At 36.0% G+C, this 16,809-nt stretch overlaps 13 pseudogenes; all 13 read right to left on the bottom strand.

Moving 5' to 3' along the window:
• Nucleotides 1–521: 521 nt before the first annotated feature.
• On the bottom strand, nucleotides 522–640 carry LOC145646354 (5S ribosomal RNA; annotated as a pseudogene).
• A 1,544-nt stretch (nucleotides 641–2,184) lies between these two features.
• On the bottom strand, nucleotides 2,185–2,303 carry LOC145646353 (5S ribosomal RNA; annotated as a pseudogene).
• A 1,545-nt stretch (nucleotides 2,304–3,848) lies between these two features.
• On the bottom strand, nucleotides 3,849–3,967 carry LOC145646352 (5S ribosomal RNA; annotated as a pseudogene).
• Nucleotides 3,968–5,511: 1,544 nt separating this feature from the next.
• On the bottom strand, nucleotides 5,512–5,630 carry LOC145646351 (5S ribosomal RNA; annotated as a pseudogene).
• A 1,104-nt stretch (nucleotides 5,631–6,734) lies between these two features.
• On the bottom strand, nucleotides 6,735–6,853 carry LOC145647459 (5S ribosomal RNA; annotated as a pseudogene).
• A 1,105-nt stretch (nucleotides 6,854–7,958) lies between these two features.
• LOC145646350 (5S ribosomal RNA) lies at nucleotides 7,959–8,077 on the bottom strand (annotated as a pseudogene).
• A 1,105-nt stretch (nucleotides 8,078–9,182) lies between these two features.
• LOC145646349 (5S ribosomal RNA) lies at nucleotides 9,183–9,301 on the bottom strand (annotated as a pseudogene).
• Nucleotides 9,302–10,406: 1,105 nt separating this feature from the next.
• Nucleotides 10,407–10,525, bottom strand: LOC145646348 (5S ribosomal RNA; annotated as a pseudogene).
• Nucleotides 10,526–11,409: 884 nt separating this feature from the next.
• LOC145646346 (5S ribosomal RNA) lies at nucleotides 11,410–11,528 on the bottom strand (annotated as a pseudogene).
• Nucleotides 11,529–12,412: 884 nt separating this feature from the next.
• Nucleotides 12,413–12,531, bottom strand: LOC145646345 (5S ribosomal RNA; annotated as a pseudogene).
• Nucleotides 12,532–13,415: 884 nt separating this feature from the next.
• LOC145643757 (5S ribosomal RNA) lies at nucleotides 13,416–13,534 on the bottom strand (annotated as a pseudogene).
• Nucleotides 13,535–14,658: 1,124 nt separating this feature from the next.
• On the bottom strand, nucleotides 14,659–14,777 carry LOC145647086 (5S ribosomal RNA; annotated as a pseudogene).
• A 1,105-nt stretch (nucleotides 14,778–15,882) lies between these two features.
• LOC145644207 (5S ribosomal RNA) lies at nucleotides 15,883–16,001 on the bottom strand (annotated as a pseudogene).
• Between the last annotated feature and the right edge of the window lie 808 nt (nucleotides 16,002–16,809).

Below are 16,809 nucleotides of genomic sequence, written 5' to 3'. Positions count from 1 at the left end.
TAACAGATAGTTTGAGTTAATTATTCACTGCACTTCAAATTTGAACATGATAGCTTGAACATAAATTAAAGGGATGCAATACAATCTTACAGCACCTGCTATTCCCTGGTACTAAAATATTTCTATTTAATCTGTACACTTCACATACAAGCTTGTCAGTTGCAGATTAAAGTAAAGTGATGCAACAAAAACTTACAGCATTTGCTATTCCCAGGTGCTAACAGATAGTTTTTTTAATTAATCACTGCACTTCACATCCTAGCATGTCATCTTGAAAGTAAATTAAAGTGATGCAAGAGAAGCTTACAGCATCTCGTAGTCCAAGGTGCTAACAGATAGATTTTTGAGGAATCACTGAACTTCACATTCAGGCATGTGAGTTGGAGAGTAAATGAAAGTGATGCAAAAAAAACTTACAGCATCTGCTATTCCCAGGTGCTAACAGATAGTTTTTTTTATTAATCACTGCACTTCACATTTGAGCATGTCAGCTTGAAAGTAAATTAAAGTGATGCAAGAAAAGCTTACAGCACCTGGTATTCCTAGGTAGGGTCCCACCTCAGTACTATTCAGGCCCAAACTTGCTTAGCTTCCAAGGTCAGATGAGATTGGGCGTTCTCAAGCTGGTGTGGCCGTAAGCCTTAAACACTTACTCAAATTGCCTAATCATAGCAAATATGATCAAAGACCAATCTGACAATTTTTTTTATTAATCCCTGCACTTGACATTCTAGAATGTTATCTTGAATGTAATTAAATGATGCAATAAAAGCTTACAATACGGAGCTGGTATACTGAGGCACTAATTATTCACTGCACTTCAAATTTGAACATGATAGATTGAACATAAATTAAAGGGATGCAAACAATCTTACAGCACCTGCTATTCCCTGGTACTAAAATATTTCTATTTAATCTGTACACTTCACATACAAGCTTGTCAGTTGCAGATTAAAGTAAAGTGATGCAACAAAAACTTACAGCATCTGCTATTCCCAGGTGCTAACAGATAGTTTTTTTAATTAATCACTGCATTTCACATCCTAGCATGTCATCTTGACAGTAAATTAAAGTGATGCAAGAGAAGCTTACAGCATCTCGTAGTCCAATGTGCTAACATATAGTTTTTTGATGAATCACTGCACTTCACATTCAGGCATGTGAGTTGGAGAGTAAATGAAAGTGATGCAAAAAAAACTTACAGCATCTGCTATTCCCAGGTGCTAACAGATAGTTTGAGTTAATTATTCACTGCACTTCAAATTTGAACATGATAGCTTGAACATAAATTAAAGGGATGCAATACAATCTTACAGCACCTGCTATTCCCTGGTACTAAAATATTTCTATTTAATCTGTACACTTCACATACAAGCTTGTCAGTTGCAGATTAAAGTAAAGTGATGCAACAAAAACTTACAGCATTTGCTATTCCCAGGTGCTAACAGATAGTTTTTTTAATTAATCACTGCACTTCACATCCTAGCATGTCATCTTGAAAGTAAATTAAAGTGATGCAAGAGAAGCTTACAGCATCTCGTAGTCCAAGGTGCTAATAGATAGATTTTTGAGGAATCACTGCACTTCACATTCAGGCATGTGAGTTGGAGAGTAAATGAAAGTGATGCAAAAAAAACTTACAGCATCTGCTATTCCCAGGTGCTAACAGATAGTTTGAGTTAATTATTGACTGCACTTCAAATTTAAACATGATAGCTTGAACATAAATTAAAGGGATGCAATACAATCTTACAGCACCTGCTATTCCCTGGTACTAAAATATTTCTATTTAATCTGTACACTTCACATACAAGCTTGTCAGTTGCCGATTAAAGTAAAGTGATGCAACAAAAACTTACAGCATTTGCTATTCCCAGGTGCTAACAGATAGTTTTTTTAATTAATCACTGCACTTCACATCCTAGCATGTCATCTTGAAAGTAAATTAAAGTGATGCAAGAGAAGCTTACAGCATCTCGTAGTCCAAGGTGCTAACAGATAGATTTTTGAGGAATCACTGCACTTCACATTCAGGCATGTGAGTTGGAGAGTAAATGAAAGTGATGCAAAAAAAACTTACAGCATCTGCTATTCCCAGGTGCTAACAGATAGTTTTTTTTATTAATCACTGCACTTCACATTTGAGCATGTCAGCTTGAAAGTAAATTAAAGTGATGCAAGAAAAGCTTACAGCACCTGGTATTCCTAGGTAGGGTCCCACCTCAGTACTATTCAGGCCCAAACTTGCTTAGCTTCCAAGGTCAGATGAGATTGGGCGTTCTCAAGCTGGTGTGGCCGTAAGCCTTAAACACTTACTCAAATTGCCTAATCATAGCAAATATGATCAAAGACCAATCTGACAATTTTTTTTATTAATCCCTGCACTTGACATTCTAGAATGTTATCTTGAATGTAAATTAAATGATGCAATAAAAGCTTACAATACGGAGCTGGGATACTGAGGCACTAATTATTCACTGCACTTCAAATTTGAACATGATAGATTGAACATAAATTAAAGGGATGCAAACAATCTTACAGCACCTGCTATTCCCTGGTACTAAAATATTTCTATTTAATCTGTACACTTCACATACAAGCTTGTCAGTTGCAGATTAAAGTAAAGTGATGCAACAAAAACTTACAGCATCTGCTATTCCCAGGTGCTAACAGATAGTTTTTTTAATTAATCACTGCATTTCACATCCTAGCATGTCATCTTGACAGTAAATTAAAGTGATGCAAGAGAAGCTTACAGCATCTCGTAGTCCAATGTGCTAACATATAGTTTTTTGATGAATCACTGCACTTCACATTCAGGCATGTGAGTTGGAGAGTAAATGAAAGTGATGCAAAAAAAACTTACAGCATCTGCTATTCCCAGGTGCTAACAGATAGTTTGAGTTAATTATTCACTGCACTTCAAATTTGAACATGATAGCTTGAACATAAATTAAAGGGATGCAATACAATCTTACAGCACCTGCTATTCCCTGGTACTAAAATATTTCTATTTAATCTGTACACTTCACATACAAGCTTGTCAGTTGCCGATTAAAGTAAAGTGATGCAACAAAAACTTACAGCATTTGCTATTCCCAGGTGCTAACAGATAGTTTTTTTAATTAATCACTGCACTTCACATCCTAGCATGTCATCTTGAAAGTAAATTAAAGTGATTCAAGAGAAGCTTACAGCATCTCGTAGTCCAATGTGCTAACATATAGTTTTTTGATGAATCACTGCACTTCACATTCAGGCATGTGAGTTGGAGAGTAAATGAAAGTGATGCAAAAAAAACTTACAGCATCTGCTATTCCCAGGTGCTAACAGATAGTTTGAGTTAATTATTCACTGCACTTCAAATTTGAACATGATAGCTTGAACATAAATTAAAGGGATGCAATACAATCTTACAGCACCTGCTATTCCCTGGTACTAAAATATTTCTATTTAATCTGTACACTTCACATACAAGCTTGTCAGTTGCAGATTAAAGTAAAGTGATGCAACAAAAACTTACAGCATTTGCTATTCCCAGGTGCTAACAGATAGTTTTTTTAATTAATCACTGCACTTCACATCCTAGCATGTCATCTTGAAAGTAAATTAAAGTGATGCAAGAGAAGCTTACAGCATCTCGTAGTCCAAGGTGCTAACAGATAGATTTTTGAGGAATCACTGAACTTCACATTCAGGCATGTGAGTTGGAGAGTAAATGAAAGTGATGCAAAAAAAACTTACAGCATCTGCTATTCCCAGGTGCTAACAGATAGTTTTTTTTATTAATCACTGCACTTCACATTTGAGCATGTCAGCTTGAAAGTAAATTAAAGTGATGCAAGAAAAGCTTACAGCACCTGGTATTCCTAGGTAGGGTCCCACCTCAGTACTATTCAGGCCCAAACTTGCTTAGCTTCCAAGGTCAGATGAGATTGGGCGTTCTCAAGCTGGTGTGGCCGTAAGCCTTAAACACTTACTCAAATTGCCTAATCATAGCAAATATGATCAAAGACCAATCTGACAATTTTTTTTATTAATCCCTGCACTTGACATTCTAGAATGTTATCTTGAATGTAATTAAATGATGCAATAAAAGCTTACAATACGGAGCTGGTATACTGAGGCACTAATTATTCACTGCACTTCAAATTTGAACATGATAGATTGAACATAAATTAAAGGGATGCAAACAATCTTACAGCACCTGCTATTCCCTGGTACTAAAATATTTCTATTTAATCTGTACACTTCACATACAAGCTTGTCAGTTGCAGATTAAAGTAAAGTGATGCAACAAAAACTTACAGCATCTGCTATTCCCAGGTGCTAACAGATAGTTTTTTTAATTAATCACTGCATTTCACATCCTAGCATGTCATCTTGACAGTAAATTAAAGTGATGCAAGAGAAGCTTACAGCATCTCGTAGTCCAATGTGCTAACATATAGTTTTTTGATGAATCACTGCACTTCACATTCAGGCATGTGAGTTGGAGAGTAAATGAAAGTGATGCAAAAAAAACTTACAGCATCTGCTATTCCCAGGTGCTAACAGATAGTTTGAGTTAATTATTCACTGCACTTCAAATTTGAACATGATAGCTTGAACATAAATTAAAGGGATGCAATACAATCTTACAGCACCTGCTATTCCCTGGTACTAAAATATTTCTATTTAATCTGTACACTTCACATACAAGCTTGTCAGTTGCAGATTAAAGTAAAGTGATGCAACAAAAACTTACAGCATTTGCTATTCCCAGGTGCTAACAGATAGTTTTTTTAATTAATCACTGCACTTCACATCCTAGCATGTCATCTTGAAAGTAAATTAAAGTGATGCAAGAGAAGCTTACAGCATCTCGTAGTCCAAGGTGCTAATAGATAGATTTTTGAGGAATCACTGCACTTCACATTCAGGCATGTGAGTTGGAGAGTAAATGAAAGTGATGCAAAAAAAACTTACAGCATCTGCTATTCCCAGGTGCTAACAGATAGTTTGAGTTAATTATTGACTGCACTTCAAATTTAAACATGATAGCTTGAACATAAATTAAAGGGATGCAATACAATCTTACAGCACCTGCTATTCCCTGGTACTAAAATATTTCTATTTAATCTGTACACTTCACATACAAGCTTGTCAGTTGCCGATTAAAGTAAAGTGATGCAACAAAAACTTACAGCATTTGCTATTCCCAGGTGCTAACAGATAGTTTTTTTAATTAATCACTGCACTTCACATCCTAGCATGTCATCTTGAAAGTAAATTAAAGTGATGCAAGAGAAGCTTACAGCATCTCGTAGTCCAAGGTGCTAACAGATAGATTTTTGAGGAATCACTGCACTTCACATTCAGGCATGTGAGTTGGAGAGTAAATGAAAGTGATGCAAAAAAAACTTACAGCATCTGCTATTCCCAGGTGCTAACAGATAGTTTTTTTTATTAATCACTGCACTTCACATTTGAGCATGTCAGCTTGAAAGTAAATTAAAGTGATGCAAGAAAAGCTTACAGCACCTGGTATTCCTAGGTAGGGTCCCACCTCAGTACTATTCAGGCCCAAACTTGCTTAGCTTCCAAGGTCAGATGAGATTGGGCGTTCTCAAGCTGGTGTGGCCGTAAGCCTTAAACACTTACTCAAATTGCCTAATCATAGCAAATATGATCAAAGACCAATCTGACAATTTTTTTTATTAATCCCTGCACTTGACATTCTAGAATGTTATCTTGAATGTAATTAAATGATGCAATAAAAGCTTACAATACGGAGCTGGGATACTGAGGCACTAATTATTCACTGCACTTCAAATTTGAACATGATAGATTGAACATAAATTAAAGGGATGCAAACAATCTTACAGCACCTGCTATTCCCTGGTACTAAAATATTTCTATTTAATCTGTACACTTCACATACAAGCTTGTCAGTTGCAGATTAAAGTAAAGTGATGCAACAAAAACTTACAGCATCTGCTATTCCCAGGTGCTAACAGATAGTTTTTTTAATTAATCACTGCATTTCACATCCTAGCATGTCATCTTGACAGTAAATTAAAGTGATGCAAGAGAAGCTTACAGCATCTCGTAGTCCAATGTGCTAACATATAGTTTTTTGATGAATCACTGCACTTCACATTCAGGCATGTGAGTTGGAGAGTAAATGAAAGTGATGCAAAAAAAACTTACAGCATCTGCTATTCCCAGGTGCTAACAGATAGTTTGAGTTAATTATTCACTGCACTTCAAATTTGAACATGATAGCTTGAACATAAATTAAAGGGATGCAATACAATCTTACAGCACCTGCTATTCCCTGGTACTAAAATATTTCTATTTAATCTGTACACTTCACATACAAGCTTGTCAGTTGCCGATTAAAGTAAAGTGATGCAACAAAAACTTACAGCATTTGCTATTCCCAGGTGCTAACAGATAGTTTTTTTAATTAATCACTGCACTTCACATCCTAGCATGTCATCTTGAAAGTAAATTAAAGTGATTCAAGAGAAGCTTACAGCATCTCGTAGTCCAAGGTGCTAACAGATAGTTTTTGATGAATCACTGCACTTCACATTCAGGCATGTGAGTTGGAGAGTAAATGAAAGTGATGCAAAAAAAACTTACAACATCGGCTATTCCCAGGTGCTAACAGATAGTTTTTTTTATTAATCACTGCACTTCACATTTGAGCATGTCAGCTTGAAAGTAAATTAAAGTGATGCAAGAAAAGCTTACAGCACCTGGTATTCCTAGGTAGGGTCCCACCTCAGTACTATTCAGGCCCAAACTTGCTTAGCTTCCAAGGTCAGATGAGATTGGGCGTTCTCAAGCTGGTGTGGCCGTAAACCTTAAACACTTACTCAAATTGCCTAATCATAGCAAATATGATCAAAGACCAATCTGACAATTTTTTTTATTAATCCCTGCACTTGACATTCTAGAATGTTATCTTGAATGTAATTAAATGATGCAATAAAAGCTTACAATACGGAGCTGGTATACTGAGGCACTAATTATTCACTGCACTTCAAATTTGAACATGATAGATTGAACATAAATTAAAGGGATGCAAACAATCTTACAGCACCTGCTATTCCCTGGTACTAAAATATTTCTATTTAATGTGTACACTTCACATACAAGCTTGTCAGTTGCAGATTAAAGTAAAGTGATGCAACAAAAACTTACAGCATCTGCTATTCCCAGGTGCTAACAGATAGTTTTTTTAATTAATCACTGCATTTCACATCCTAGCATGTCATCTTGACAGTAAATTAAAGTGATGCAAGAGAAGCTTACAGCATCTCGTAGTCCAATGTGCTAACATATAGTTTTTTGATGAATCACTGCACTTCACATTCAGGCATGTGAGTTGGAGAGTAAATGAAAGTGATGCAAAAAAAACTTACAGCATCTGCTATTCCCAGGTGCTAACAGATAGTTTGAGTTAATTATTCACTGCACTTCAAATTTGAACATGATAGCTTGAACATAAATTAAAGGGATGCAATACAATCTTACAGCACCTGCTATTCCCTGGTACTAAAATATTTCTATTTAATCTGTACACTTCACATACAAGCTTGTCAGTTGCAGATTAAAGTAAAGTGATGCAACAAAAACTTACAGCATTTGCTATTCCCAGGTGCTAACAGATAGTTTTTTTAATTAATCACTGCACTTCACATCCTAGCATGTCATCTTGAAAGTAAATTAAAGTGATGCAAGAGAAGCTTACAGCATCTCGTAGTCCAAGGTGCTAACAGATAGATTTTTGAGGAATCACTGCACTTCACATTCAGGCATGTGAGTTGGAGAGTAAATGAAAGTGATGCAAAAAAAACTTACAGCATCTGCTATTCCCAGGTGCTAACAGATAGTTTTTTTTATTAATCACTGCACTTCACATTTGAGCATGTCAGCTTGAAAGTAAATTAAAGTGATGCAAGAAAAGCTTACAGCACCTGGTATTCCTAGGTAGGGTCCCACCTCAGTACTATTCAGGCCCAAACTTGCTTAGCTTCCAAGGTCAGATGAGATTGGGCGTTCTCAAGCTGGTGTGGCCGTAAGCCTTAAACACTTACTCAAATTGCCTAATCATAGCAAATATGATCAAAGACCAATCTGACAATTTTTTTTATTAATCCCTGCACTTGACATTCTAGAATGTTATCTTGAATGTAATTAAATGATGCAATAAAAGCTTACAATACGGAGCTGGTATACTGAGGCACTAATTATTCACTGCACTTCAAATTTGAACATGATAGATTGAACATAAATTAAAGGGATGCAAACAATCTTACAGCACCTGCTATTCCCTGGTACTAAAATATTTCTATTTAATCTGTACACTTCACATACAAGCTTGTCAGTTGCAGATTAAAGTAAAGTGATGCAACAAAAACTTACAGCATCTGCTATTCCCAGGTGCTAACAGATAGTTTTTTTAATTAATCACTGCATTTCACATCCTAGCATGTCATCTTGACAGTAAATTAAAGTGATGCAAGAGAAGCTTACAGCATCTCGTAGTCCAATGTGCTAACATATAGTTTTTTGATGAATCACTGCACTTCACATTCAGGCATGTGAGTTGGAGAGTAAATGAAAGTGATGCAAAAAAAACTTACAGCATCTGCTATTCCCAGGTGCTAACAGATAGTTTGAGTTAATTATTCACTGCACTTCAAATTTGAACATGATAGCTTGAACATAAATTAAAGGGATGCAATACAATCTTACAGCACCTGCTATTCCCTGGTACTAAAATATTTCTATTTAATCTGTACACTTCACATACAAGCTTGTCAGTTGCAGATTAAAGTAAAGTGATGCAACAAAAACTTACAGCATTTGCTATTCCCAGGTGCTAACACATAGTTTTTTTAATTAATCACTGCACTTCACATCCTAGCATGTCATCTTGAAAGTAAATTAAAGTGATGCAAGAGAAGCTTACAGCATCTCGTAGTCCAAGGTGCTAACAGATAGATTTTTGAGGAATCACTGCACTTCACATTCAGGCATGTGAGTTGGAGAGTAAATGAAAGTGATGCAAAAAAAACTTACAGCATCTGCTATTCCCAGGTGCTAACAGATAGTTTTTTTTATTAATCACTGCACTTCACATTTGAGCATGTCAGCTTGAAAGTAAATTAAAGTGATGCAAGAAAAGCTTACAGCACCTGGTATTCCTAGGTAGGGTCCCACCTCAGTACTATTCAGGCCCAAACTTGCTTAGCTTCCAAGGTCAGATGAGATTGGGCGTTCTCAAGCTGGTGTGGCCGTAAGCCTTAAACACTTACTCAAATTGCCTAATCATAGCAAATATGATCAAAGACCAATCTGACAATTTTTTTTATTAATCCCTGCACTTGACATTCTAGAATGTTATCTTGAATGTAATTAAATGATGCAATAAAAGCTTACAATACGGAGCTGGTATACTGAGGCACTAATTATTCACTGCACTTCAAATTTGAACATGATAGATTGAACATAAATTAAAGGGATGCAAACAATCTTACAGCACCTGCTATTCCCTGGTACTAAAATATTTCTATTTAATCTGTACACTTCACATACAAGCTTGTCAGTTGCAGATTAAAGTAAAGTGATGCAACAAAAACTTACAGCATCTGCTATTCCCAGGTGCTAACAGATAGTTTTTTTAATTAATCACTGCATTTCACATCCTAGCATGTCATCTTGACAGTAAATTAAAGTGATGCAAGAGAAGCTTACAGCATCTCGTAGTCCAATGTGCTAACATATAGTTTTTTGATGAATCACTGCACTTCACATTCAGGCATGTGAGTTGGAGAGTAAATGAAAGTGATGCAAAAAAAACTTACAGCATCTGCTATTCCCAGGTGCTAACAGATAGTTTGAGTTAATTATTCACTGCACTTCAAATTTGAACATGATAGCTTGAACATAAATTAAAGGGATGCAATACAATCTTACAGCACCTGCTATTCCCTGGTACTAAAATATTTCTATTTAATCTGTACACTTCACATACAAGCTTGTCAGTTGCAGATTAAAGTAAAGTGATGCAACAAAAACTTACAGCATTTGCTATTCCCAGGTGCTAACACATAGTTTTTTTAATTAATCACTGCACTTCACATCCTAGCATGTCATCTTGAAAGTAAATTAAAGTGATGCAAGAGAATCTTACAGCATCTCGTAGTCCAAGGTGCTAAGAGATAGATTTTTGAGGAATCACTGCACTTCACATTCAGGCATGTGAGTTGGAGAGTAAATGAAAGTGATGCAAAAAAAACTTACAGCATCTGCTATTCCCAGGTGCTAACAGATAGTTTTTTTTATTAATCACTGCACTTCACATTTGAGCATGTCAGCTTGAAAGTAAATTAAAGTGATGCAAGAAAAGCTTACAGCACCTGGTATTCCTAGGTAGGGTCCCACCTCAGTACTATTCAGGCCCAAACTTGCTTAGCTTCCAAGGTCAGATGAGATTGGGCGTTCTCAAGCTGGTGTGGCCGTAAGCCTTAAACACTTACTCAAATTGCCTAATCATAGCAAATATGATCAAAGACCAATCTGACAATTTTTTTTATTAATCCCTGCACTTGACATTCTAGAATGTTATCTTGAATGTAATTAAATGATGCAATAAAAGCTTACAATACGGAGCTGGTATACTGAGGCACTAATTATTCACTGCACTTCAAATTTGAACATGATAGATTGAACATAAATTAAAGGGATGCAAACAATCTTACAGCACCTGCTATTCCCTGGTACTAAAATATTTCTATTTAATCTGTACACTTCACATACAAGCTTGTCAGTTGCAGATTAAAGTAAAGTGATGCAACAAAAACTTACAGCATCTGCTATTCCCAGGTGCTAACAGATAGTTTGAGTTAATTATTCACTGCACTTCAAATTTGAACATGATAGCTTGAACATAAATTAAAGGGATGCAATACAATCTTACAGCACCTGCTATTCCCTGGTACTAAAATATTTCTATTTAATCTGTACACTTCACATACAAGCTTGTCAGTTGCAGATTAAAGTAAAGTGATGCAACAAAAACTTACAGCATTTGCTATTCCCAGGTGCTAACACATAGTTTTTTTAATTAATCACTGCACTTCACATCCTAGCATGTCATCTTGAAAGTAAATTAAAGTGATGCAAGAGAATCTTACAGCATCTCGTAGTCCAAGGTGCTAAGAGATAGATTTTTGAGGAATCACTGCACTTCACATTCAGGCATGTGAGTTGGAGAGTAAATGAAAGTGATGCAAAAAAAACTTACAGCATCTGCTATTCCCAGGTGCTAACAGATAGTTTTTTTTATTAATCACTGCACTTCACATTTGAGCATGTCAGCTTGAAAGTAAATTAAAGTGATGCAAGAAAAGCTTACAGCACCTGGTATTCCTAGGTAGGGTCCCACCTCAGTACTATTCAGGCCCAAACTTGCTTAGCTTCCAAGGTCAGATGAGATTGGGCGTTCTCAAGCTGGTGTGGCCGTAAGCCTTAAACACTTACTCAAATTGCCTAATCATAGCAAATATGATCAAAGACCAATCTGACAATTTTTTTTATTAATCCCTGCACTTGACATTCTAGAATGTTATCTTGAATGTAATTAAATGATGCAATAAAAGCTTACAATACGGAGCTGGTATACTGAGGCACTAATTATTCACTGCACTTCAAATTTGAACATGATAGATTGAACATAAATTAAAGGGATGCAAACAATCTTACAGCACCTGCTATTCCCTGGTACTAAAATATTTCTATTTAATCTGTACACTTCACATACAAGCTTGTCAGTTGCAGATTAAAGTAAAGTGATGCAACAAAAACTTACAGCATCTGCTATTCCCAGGTGCTAACAGATAGTTTTTTTAATTAATCACTGCATTTCACATCCTAGCATGTCATCTTGACAGTAAATTAAAGTGATGCAAGAGAAGCTTACAGCATCTCGTAGTCCAATGTGCTAACATATAGTTTTTTGATGAATCACTGCACTTCACATTCAGGCATGTGAGTTGGAGAGTAAATGAAAGTGATGCAAAAAAAACTTACAGCATCTGCTATTCCCAGGTGCTAACAGATAGTTTGAGTTAATTATTCACTGCACTTCAAATTTGAACATGATAGCTTGAACATAAATTAAAGGGATGCAATACAATCTTACAGCACCTGCTATTCCCTGGTACTAAAATATTTCGATTTAATCTGTACACTTCACATACAAGCTTGTCAGTTGCAGATTAAAGTAAAGTGATGCAACAAAAACTTACAGCATTTGCTATTCCCAGGTGCTAACAGATAGTTTTTTTAATTAATCACTGCACTTCACATTTGAGCATGTCAGCTTGAAAGTAAATTAAAGTGATGCAAGAAAAGCTTACAGCACCTGGTATTCCTAGGTAGGGTCCCACCTCAGTACTATTCAGGCCCAAACTTGCTTAGCTTCCAAGGTCAGATGAGATTGGGCGTTCTCAAGCTGGTGTGGCCGTAAGCCTTAAACACTTACTCAAATTGCCTAATCATAGCAAATATGATCAAAGACCAATCTGACAATTTTTTTTATTAATCCCTGCACTTGACATTCTAGAATGTTATCTTGAATGTAATTAAATGATGCAATAAAAGCTTACAATACGGAGCTGGTATACTGAGGCACTAATTATTCACTGCACTTCAAATTTGAACATGATAGATTGAACATAAATTAAAGGGATGCAAACAATCTTACAGCACCTGCTATTCCCTGGTACTAAAATATTTCTATTTAATCTGTACACTTCACATACAAGCTTGTCAGTTGCAGATTAAAGTAAAGTGATGCAACAAAAACTTACAGCATCTGCTATTCCCAGGTGCTAACAGATAGTTTGAGTTAATTATTCACTGCACTTCAAATTTGAACATGATAGCTTGAACATAAATTAAAGGGATGCAATACAATCTTACAGCACCTGCTATTCCCTGGTACTAAAATATTTCGATTTAATCTGTACACTTCACATACAAGCTTGTCAGTTGCAGATTAAAGTAAAGTGATGCAACAAAAACTTACAGCATTTGCTATTCCCAGGTGCTAACAGATAGTTTTTTTAATTAATCACTGCACTTCACATCCTAGCATGTCATCTTGAAAGTAAATTAAAGTGATGCAAGAGAAGCTTACAGCATCTCGTAGTCCAAGGTGCTAACAGATAGTTTTTTGAGGAATCACTGCACTTCACATTCAGGCATGTGAGTTGGAGAGTAAATGAAAGTGATGCAAAAAAAACTTACAGCATCGGCTATTCCCAGGTGCTAACAGATGGTTTTTTTTATTAATCACTGCACTTCACATTTGAGCATGTCAACTTGAAAGTAAATTAAAGTGATGCAAGAAAAGCTTGCAGCACCTGGTATTCCTAGGTAGGGTCCCACCTCAGTACTATCCAGGCCCAAACTTGCTTAGCTTCCAAGGTCAGATGAGCTTGGGCATTCTCAAGCTGGTGTGGCCATAAGCCTCAAACACTTACTCAAATTGCCTAATCATAGCAAATATGATCAAAGACCAATCTGACAATTTTTTTTATTAATCCCTGCAATTGACATTCTAGAATGTTATCTTGAATGTAAATTAAATGATGCAATAAAAGCTTACAACATCTGGTATACGGAGGCACTAACAGACAGTTTTTTGATGAATCACTGCACTTCACATTCAGGCATGTGAGTTGGAGAGTAAATGAAAGTGATGCAAAAAAAACTTACAGCATCGGCTATTCCCAGGTGCTAACAGGTAGTTTTTTTAATTAATCACTGCATTTCACATCCTAGCATGTCATCTTGACAGTAAATTAAAGTGATGCAAGAGAAGCTTACAGCATCTCATAGTCCAATGTGCTAACATATAGTTTTTTGATGAATCACTGCACTTCACATTCAGGCATGTGAGTTGGAGAGTAAATGAAAGTGATGCAAAAAAAACTTACAGCATCTGCTATTCCCAGGTGCTAACAGATAGTTTGAGTTAATTATTCATTGCACTTCAAATTTGAACATGATAGCTTGAACATAAATTAAAGGGATGCAATACAATCTTACAGCACCTGCTATTCCCTGGTACTAAAATATTTCTATTTAATCTGTACACTTCACATACAAGCTTTTCAGTTGCAGATTAAAGTAAAGTGATGCAAGAAAAACTTACAGCATCTGCTATTCCCAGGTGCTAACAGATAGTTTTTTTAATTAATCACTGCATTTCACATCTTAGCATGTCATCTTGACAGTAAATTAAAGTGATGCAAGAGAAGCTTACAGCATCTCGTAGTCCAAGGTGCTAACAGATAGATTTTTGAGGAATCACTGCACTTCACATTCAGGCATGTGAGTTGGAGAGTAAATGAAAGTGATGCAAAAAAAACTTACAGCATCTGCTATTCCCAGGTGCTAACAGATAGTTTGAGTTAATTATTCACTGCACTTCAAATTTGAACATGATAGCTTGAACATAAATTAAAGGGATGCAATACAATCTTACAGCACCTGCTATTCCCAGGTGCTAACAGATAGTTTTTTTTATTAATCACTGCACTTCACATTTGAGCATGTCAGCTTGAAAGTAAATTAAAGTGATGCAAGAAAAGCTTACAGCACCTGGTATTCCTAGGTAGGGTCCCACCTCAGTACTATCCAGGCCCAAACTTGCTTAGCTTCCAAGGTCAGATGAGATTGGGCGTTCTCAAGCTGGTGTGGCCGTAAACCTTAAACACTTACTCAAATTGCCTAATCATAGCAAATATGATCAAAGACCAATCTGACAATTTTTTTTATTAATCCCTGCACTTGACATTCTAGAATGTTATCTTGAATGTAATTAAATGATGCAATAAAAGCTTACAATACGGAGCTGGTATACTGAGGCACTAATTATTCACTGCACTTCAAATTTGAACATGATAGATTGAACATAAATTAAAGGGATGCAAACAATCTTACAGCACCTGCTATTCCCTGGTACTAAAATATTTCTATTTAATCTGTACACTTCACATACAAGCTTGTCAGTTGCAGATTAAAGTAAAGTGATGCAACAAAAACTTACAGCATCTGCTATTCCCAGGTGCTAACAGATAGTTTTTTTAATTAATCACTGCATTTCACATCCTAGCATGTCATCTTGACAGTAAATTAAAGTGATGCAAGAGAAGCTTACACCATCTCGTAGTCCAATGTGCTAACATATAGTTTTTTGATGAATCACTGCACTTCACATTCAGGCATGTGAGTTGGAGAGTAAATGAAAGTGATGCAAAAAAAACTTACAGCATCTGCTATTCCCAGGTGCTAACAGATAGTTTGAGTTAATTATTCACTGCACTTCAAATTTGAACATGATAGCTTGAACATAAATTAAAGGGATGCAATACAATCTTACAGCACCTGCTATTCCCTGGTACTAAAATATTTCTATTTAATCTGTACACTTCACATACAAGCTTGTCAGTTGCAGATTAAAGTAAAGTGATGCAACAAAAACTTACAGCATTTGCTATTCCCAGGTGCTAACAGATATTTTTTTTAATTAATCACTGCACTTCACATCCTAGCATGTCATCTTGAAAGTAAATTAAAGTGATGCAAGAGAAGCTTACAGCATCTCGTAGTCCAAGGTGCTAACAGATAGATTTTTGAGGAATCACTGCACTTCACATTCAGGCATGTGAGTTGGAGAGTAAATGAAAGTGATGCAAAAAAAACTTACAGCATCTGCTATTCCCAGGTGCTAACAGATAGTTTTTTTTATTAATCACTGCACTTCACATTTGAGCATGTCAGCTTGAAAGTAAATTAAAGTGATGCAAGAAAAGATTACAGCACCTGGTATTCCTAGGTAGGGTCCCACCTCAGTACTATTCAGGCCCAAACTTGCTTAGCTTCCAAAGTAAGATGAGATTGGGCGTTCTCAAGCTGGTGTGGCCGTAAGCCTTAAACACTTACTCAAATTGCCTAATCATAGCAAATATGATCAAAGACCAATCTGACAATTTTTTTTATTAATCCCTGCACTTGACATTCTAGAATGTTATCTTGAATGTAATTAAATGATGCAATAAAAGCTTACAATACGGAGCTGGTATACGGAGGCACTAATTATTCACTGCACTTCAAATTTGAACATGATAGCTTGAACATAAATTAAAGGGATGCAAACAATCTTACAGCACCTGCTATTCCCTGGTACTAAAATATTTCTATTTAATCTGTACACTTCACATACAAGCTTGTCAGTTGCAGATTAAAGTAAAGTGATGCAACAAAAACTTACAGCATCTGCTATTCCCAGGTGCTAACAGATAGTTTTTTTAATTAATCACTGCATTTCACATCCTAGCATGTCATCTTGACAGTAAATTAAAGTGATGCAAGAGAAGCTTACAGCATCTCGTAGTCCAATGTGCTAACATATAGTTTTTTGATGAATCACTGCACTTCACATTCAGGCATGTGAGTTGGAGAGTAAATGAAAGTGATGCAAAAAAAACTTACAGCATCTGCTATTCCCAGGTGCTAACAGATAGTTTGAGTTAATTATTCATTGCACTTCAAATTTGAACATGATAGCTTGAACATAAATTAAAGGGATGCAATACAATCTTACAGCACCTGCTATTCCCTGGTACTAAAATATTTCTATTTAATCTGTACACTTCACATACAAGCTTGTCAGTTGCAGATTAAAGGAAAGTGATGCAACAAAAACTTACAGCATCTGCTATTCCCAGGTGCTAACAG

This window comes from Electrophorus electricus, chromosome 13 (genome assembly GCF_041902795.1).
Source record: "Electrophorus electricus isolate QZ-2024a chromosome 13, ASM4190279v1, whole genome shotgun sequence".
Taxonomy (NCBI): domain Eukaryota; kingdom Metazoa; phylum Chordata; class Actinopteri; order Gymnotiformes; family Gymnotidae; genus Electrophorus; species Electrophorus electricus.
This window is presented reverse-complemented; position numbering and strand designations above follow the sequence as displayed.